This window comes from Stegodyphus dumicola, chromosome 1 (genome assembly GCF_044657685.1).
Source record: "Stegodyphus dumicola isolate Sdum_Otavi_A_Nest chromosome 1, ASM4465768v1".
Classification (NCBI taxonomy): Eukaryota; Metazoa; Arthropoda; class Arachnida; order Araneae; family Eresidae; genus Stegodyphus; species Stegodyphus dumicola.
Genome location: NC_140768.1, coordinates 136130415 through 136137974, shown reverse-complemented (window position 1 = coordinate 136137974; position 7560 = coordinate 136130415). Strand labels below are relative to the sequence as shown.

The 7560-nt window shown below is 32.0% G+C and overlaps 1 long non-coding RNA gene across 1 annotated transcript; it reads right to left on the bottom strand.

Moving 5' to 3' along the window:
- Positions 1 to 3915: 3915 nt before the first annotated feature.
- On the bottom strand, positions 3916 to 6531 carry LOC146999262 (uncharacterized). Its single transcript, XR_015039584.1, has 2 exons — positions 5693 to 6531; positions 3916 to 4831 (listed from the first exon to the last, which is right to left on the bottom strand). It is a non-coding gene; the product is annotated as an uncharacterized LOC146999262 (long non-coding RNA).
- Between the last annotated feature and the right edge of the window lie 1029 nt (positions 6532 to 7560).

Below are 7560 nucleotides of genomic sequence, written 5' to 3'. Positions count from 1 at the left end.
TCTGAAGGCAGATGGAGCAATTGTTCTGTAGGTGTTCCCAAAGAATGGTCATATTTTCTTCCACGGTAGGCTTATGTAGCCTGCAAGGTACCGAAAACCCTCTACAGAGCAGTCAGCTGCAGGTTCACTTGCAAGGGTCAATCTAGAATTATCAAAAACAATATCCCTCATCTCGGTTTCACCGTCTAACATCTTCAGAGCTTCAGTCATGTCAGGTAAAATATTACCAAAAAAGTTGGAAGTAATGTATGCATCTTCCTCCTCATCAGGAGCAACAGAAGATGTGTTAGAAAGTGAAATCTGGTAGGAATTATTAGTTAACAATAAAAGACGCATTCGATACTTCACGTCTACGGGCAGTGGATGATCATAGAAATGGCCAAGACCGCGGATTCGGGAAAAAAAATTTTCCAGGCAATCTTGATTTAGTCTGGAAGTTAAAAGGTATTTAACTCCTAATTGTTTCAAATCAGAAAATAACCCCAGCAGTGATGTAATCGACATCATAAATCCTTTCTGAAATGGTAATAGGTGCTTTGCCTTGCCCACTCTCATGTCTTCACAAAAAGCATAAAATTTCTTTAAGGTTCTCTCCTGAATTTCTTCATGTATCCCATACGCACAAGATAACACTGTATCAGAGACAGGTTTCCTGGAGTTAAGAATATCAAATGAATTATTCACTAATTCAAAAAAAATTGCAGTTTCCTCTTCTTCTGGTATAAGATAGCGGATACCTTGTGCAGTATGGTTTGAAAATAACTGCGCAGCTAAATGCACACGCTGGCGTTCATTACCTTTAACAGAAATGTGACTTACGGACAACTTTGGGCAAATTTTCACTTCTTAGCAATCCATCGATATCAATCTTTCGATAGGTTCTTTTGTAATTAATTTATTTCCCGGAAGCATTAATCCGTCATCCAAAAAGTGATTACGAAGAAGTTTCAAAAGGTGTGGCACATCAGCAAACACCCACACACGTTTACTAGAGTCCTGGGGATGTGAAAAGCTGCTGTTCAGATGAGTAATCTGAAGTTTTGTCCACACAGCACGATTTCTACCACCCAAGTCAGCTACAGCTGCAACTACATAATATCCAATTTCTGCTAATGTTATTATTATATCTTTCAATATTTCTGCCGTCATTTGCGTATCAAAGTCGAAATATATTGGCTGCTTCCAGCTTGCAAGAAGTCCTCGCACCATTACTACTTGAACATTTCTATGTGGGCCAACAATCTTATCTTCTGCTTGGTCATAACAGATTCTACTATCCACGTTCATTTCATCGAATGAAAGAACACACATACATTCTTTGTCTGTCATCTGTAATGCCCCAGCACGCATAACATGAATTACATCGTGTAGCAAACCAGGAGAACAGCGAAATGAACAAGATACCCATCTCTTCAAAGTCGAAATGCTAGGAAATGGAAATCCCATTTTTTGTCTGAGATAGTTATAGCATCTTTTGGATACTGCCCTAAGTGTTGCAGATTTGCAAATGTCATCTGCATTCCACTTAACATATTTTTTATTTGACATGAGAAAGCGAATTTGATTGTCCGTAAAAATTGTCCCTAAAATTTTTTTAACTGCACTATGTACTTGTTTGCTTGTTACTTTCCTGCTCATTTTCTGATAGCTACGCAATTTTCTACGAGAAGCAGTAAGTTCAGTAAAAATAATTTTCTTTTGCATTTTCAATTGACTGCACAACACATTTAATCTCTTATTTTCCTTTTCTAAGATTTGCACACGCTCAACTAAATGAGATGTGTCACTGGATGTAAACTGAGTTGCACAGTCTATCTTATCAGCTTGTAGTTTTTTCTTTTTGGGGGAAAGGGAAGCTAAATTTTCCAATGCTCGTTTCCTTGTTCCCCGAGCCTGACACCTGCTTGCTCTATCCCTTTTTAGCATAAATTTAGATGACTCATTCCTGTTAGAAAACGTTCTCTCCAGATTAGGTTCAGTTTTTGAAGCACAACATATATACTTTATTGATGAGTTATTTTCACATGATGATGACGGAAGATGTAAAGTGGGAACAGCATTGGCTTTCAGCACCCTTTTAGGAGTTGAACCAAGCAATTCTGCCTTTAGATCTCGTACGTAGTCATCAGGTGTAAAATGAAGAGCACATACTCTGGCATTTTCGATGTTGAAATTATCTGCTCTTTTGCAGCGATTAGTCCATAACTTACGAAGTTCTGGATCACTTGGAAAACGATGGTATGTGATGCCTTGACTTTTAGTTTTCCTTCTATAATTCTGACACAATGCTATAGCACAACTTGCCATTTCCGACTACTTATAAAAGCAAATTAGCAACACAAATCAAATGTATCACAGATCAAATGCAACGAATGTAAACAAACGCCGAGAACTAACAACTGTCACCCACATGACGTCATGCGCAGGTGGCAAAATTTTCTCCCTGCACTACGCATCGCTCGTGGGCCCCCCCTGACGCGCGGTATTCAGCGCATATAAACTTTTCGGATAATTTATTAATTCTCGAATAGTATATAGACGTTTTCACTTAAATAAAAATTTCGCGTATATTTTGTAAACATATTCAAAATAACTTATTCTTTAGATGTTTCAGTTTCGTTAGCAGACTATAATAAATAAGATATGAATAAAAACTTTCAATAGTGTCAAATGGGGAAATAGTTAAAGCGTAGAGTGTGCAAATAAATTTATCTTAATGACATTTTAACAAAAATTTCCATAAAAACACTGTAAATTCATACTAAAAAAATAACTTAAGAATATGTTGTCATTTAAGTCTGAGGTACATGGAAATAATTGTGCAAGATTCTGAAGAAACACTTTCTTTTAAATGTGTGAAATATTTCATAACATATATGGAAGAAGAAAGTACAGCATTCTGTGTTTTGGATGCTTTTCATCAAATGTAATATAAATACGAACTAGAAACCGTAATAAAAAGTTCTTCCTCTTCAATCAGATCACCTTTGTGTTGCATTGTATTTGTAATACTTCTAAAAATGCAATTTTTACCTAAATTAAAAAAAACAGTTATTCCATAAAAGATAATAACTTTGAACGTATATAGAATGAATTTTGTAATTTGAGTTATGTTACAAAATAATTCATAGTTTATATATTTTATACTAATAATTTAGATAAAACCTGTCCAATTTAAGAATGTGTGTTAACCGCATTCTTAAATTGTAAAAGGACGACTTAACCACATGTAATTCATTTCAAAGCATAAAAGAAAGCTTATTTTTTATTTTACACAGCAACAGCATTTTCATGCAGTCAAGTTTTTTTAACTGCTAGTTATTATACATAATACTTAATTTTAAACCCATTCTTATTAGAAAGCATAACTAAGAAACTTCTTTTTAAAGCACCACAGTGATTGCAAAGAATGTCGTTAAATTTACAAAAGTATTGAAGATATATTGAACAGCATTATAACAAGAAAGTACTGTACAAAATATGTAAATTTAGCATAACTTCTTTTTTAATATTTGCATAGTTTCCTCCAAATGAACCTTAATGGGAAGTTATCTTGCGAAAATTTAAAAGTATTAAAATGGCCTCTATTTAAGATGTAACTGCATTTATAATTATTTTGTAATTGCGAATAGATTATATTATTGCAATTAGATTATGCACTTACAACATAATTGCATAAAGTAATGAAATTAAGAGTTCACAGATACAATGTAATATAATTACAATGCAATTACCTAAATTGTAATTATAATCACTTATTTCATTACACAATATTATTACAATCACAATGTAATTTAAATTGGGTACTATATTTGCATACCCTCCACTCAAAAGGAGGTACTGATAAGCCTGGAAGTTATTATCAACAAAAAGCCTGTTCAGGACAGTTTGATGACAATTTCCACCGGGCGAAAAGTACATTCTTAAGCCCAGGCAAATCATGACAATAAAAATCATTTAGTCTTATGATTGACTATATTTTAAACCCCAAATTTGAATTCTGAACCAAATTATTTACCTATATTTTAACATACTTTATGAATTATTAGAAGCGATATGGCAAATATCTCCTAAAAATAACTGTAAAATATTTGTATCCATTAATTGATTCAGATACACACTTTTATTATTTAAGTATATCAAAATAACAGTTTCATGTTCCTGAAATACAAAAATTATGGAAAAAGTTAAAGTAATATTCTTAGAAGCATATGATATTAGTCACCAGATGCAAAATTATAGTTAATTTTTTGCCCTAAATACAATTTTATTACACAGTAGTCAAATGTGTAACTTAATAACATGTTATATAAAAAATTAATGATAATAAGTTTATCAGAAATGAATTAATTCTGCAAATAAACTTTCTGCACTTGAAAATTTTCTACACCTGAGGGGAAGGAGAGATCTAGTAAAATTAGATTTATTATAACTTCAGTTGGACCAAACACCTTCTCTCTATATATATGCATCACTAAAGAAATAAATAAAATTATCATGCTTAAAAAACAGATATACCATACCAGTTTTTTTTTCCCCCTTGTTACACTTTACATTGAGAAATAACAAACCGTACAACACTGAAAAATACTATCCTTGAAATTTTGTTTAAATGAAGAAACACACACCATCTTTTTATTTAAGCATTACACTTCAAAAACAGATACACATACCAATTTATTTTCACTAGCCTTTATACTGATAACATGCCATATAAAAATGAAAAGAATTATCCTTGAAATTTATATAAAATGAAGTAACACAATGGGAAAATTTATGCACACAGACATCTTTTTTCTATTGCATGTTGTCTGACATGATCCACAAGTGCCTAAAAATGTACCCAAAGAAACGCATTTCAATATTAACAAAAAAATTGTTTACAGATTAAAATTCATTCACTTCATACCAGTATTATAAAGATCATGCATGAAACAAATCTGGTTTCCCATACTTTTAAGTAAAACTTTTATACTGGAAAATAGACTATATTTCTATATATTAGAAACAAGAAAATACTAATTTGAATGTTCTGCATTCATTTCTAAATCTTTACTCCATTGCCAAATTGTATAACACTGTGATTATAAATAAACTTGCACAATCCTTGCAATTATTGAAGTCAGATTATATATATTTTGTCTCACACTATTCAATTTATTCTATTGACTTCAGATGTCAATGTCAAAATTCTGGAAGTTATTTTAACCAAGAAACAGTAGTGGGCACCGTGCATAAACAACTCATCTAACTTTTTAACAATAGTGATTATAAAATAAAGAAAAAATTATATATCATTCCAACGATATTGCAACTATAGTATAATGTTACATATATCTTTAGCAAACATTCAGATTTTATCTTGACTTTCCAAATTATTATTTATTTTTTAATAAATTTCAATATGCTAATGATTTTCATGTTACATTAGTATAAATTCCACAATTAGCACAGGAAAACAAAATCCGCGCTTTATATTAGAAGAGAAATTTCTTTTCCATATTCAAAACATCTACATTGGCGATGTTTGGCGACGGGTACATTAACCCTAGACTAATTTAATTATAGCTATTATTACAGAAATTAGCAGATACTCAGGTTATTGTACACAAGAATTTCACTTTACTTGCACATTATAAACATCAGAGAAGATATAAACTCTAAATGAAGGCGTAATTAACATTATACTTACTAAGCAAAGTTCAGCGCCTGGACCAGGTTTCCAATTGTCTCTTCGGCAATTATTTACCCATATTTTTCTTCTTTCTTCATTTTTAGGAAATTTTACCAATGTATGACCTTTCCGTGAATGATTTGAACAATTAATAGCTGTACATCCGCCCATTTTACACAAAAAAAACACAAAAAATTGTTGCACCGTAACCACTCAGCCGTCATTAAATCTCCCACTTGGGAGAGCGAATGCCTGATGATTCAGCCTGGTATATAGGAGACTTAGGATTACCAGATCATATCATTTATCACCGCTCTTGGCGATATTTTTTTTTTTTTTTTTTAAATTCCGTGTGGGCTATACTGAAGCTGTGCCTCTCTTATTTTCACTTTCTTTGAAAACATTTAAAAGTCTTTCTTTCGCCATAGAATATTTATTAGACTTAGCGTCTTGAATAATGTCCCATATATTTTCAACATACTTCGGTTCAAGCTGGGATATCAAATAGTTGAATTTAGTCTCTTCAGTCGTGATTTTATTTATTTCAAATTGGGCTTCCACTTGGAAAGAACCAAATGTCGGGTTTTTCACGCCAAAACGGTGGAATTTTAATGCATACTTTATTCGCTTCGGCATCCATTAACGTAGTTGTTTCTGTTACTTTTTCTGTAGTAATGTTAAATAAACAAGTTGAACGCTCCTGAGTCACCAAATATAACAAATATAAACAGTACGCCTTTATGGATCTTCAGTTGGTACAATATAATACAATGCAAATAAATTCTTACTATAAAATAAAAAGATTACCATATCAACATCAAATATAATTTTTTATTCACCAGCTCAGTAGTAAAAAATCTCAGCTTCTATATTTTAATAAACAAATCGAATTCTAAAGATAAAAACTGTTGCCAAACACGATAATACAATAATATGCAAAGTAAACATGTTGAGATCTCTCATAGAGGGCGTTGTAGCCCATCTCAACTGTGTGAGAAAAAGTTTCGATTTGAGTGAGAGTTGGCGTGGGTTTTGAGAATGTAGTGTGAGGAGCTGTGTAACGCGTATTTGCTATGTAACTTTACTATGTAATATAATGTAATTAAATGTATTTATTTAAAATGTGGAGCAATTTTGAAGGAGCACACTTCACATTTTTTTTGAGCCACCAGTGAGAACAGAGTCGGTCTTGGAAGTTGTGGATTCTAGTGGTTTAGTTGCAAGCTTTGTTTGGGAATTTGTGGAATTTTGCAGGAAGTGAAGGTAGGCTTTGTTTTGATGTTTTGTTTGAAATTTGAATAGTTTCAAAATCTCGGAATCACCCAAGTTGAGAAAGGAGGCAGTTAGGTCTATGTTAACTAAGTTAATTAACAAAGTTGAGACTTATTAAGGAAGATTCTACCGAGATAGATGTTACGAATAAGGTAGATACTTTAAAGGAATTTCGAGCCCAAATAATAGATAAGGAAACTAATTTAACACGATTAAACGATGAAGTGAAAAGCCTTTATAATTGTGATTATATAGAAGAGGAAATTACTGTGTCAGAGGGATATTCAGAAAAAATTATCCTCTGGAAACAAAAGATAACTAATGTAATTGATAGATTAATGAAAGATGAAATGAATATTAGTAACGTATCCTTTTCTATTCCCGCAACTGCTCAAGGTACACTAGAAAACCAAAGTAAAACAGTTAAACTTCCTAAATTGATAATCAGTAAATATTATGGTGATCCTGCTTCTTGGTTAGAATTTTACAACCAAGCGCTATTCATAATAACAGTAATCTTACAAAGATAGATAAATTTAATTATTTAAGGTCATATTTAGGGGGTAAGGCATCTAATAGTATAAGTGGTTTTGCGTTAACAGAAGAAAATTATG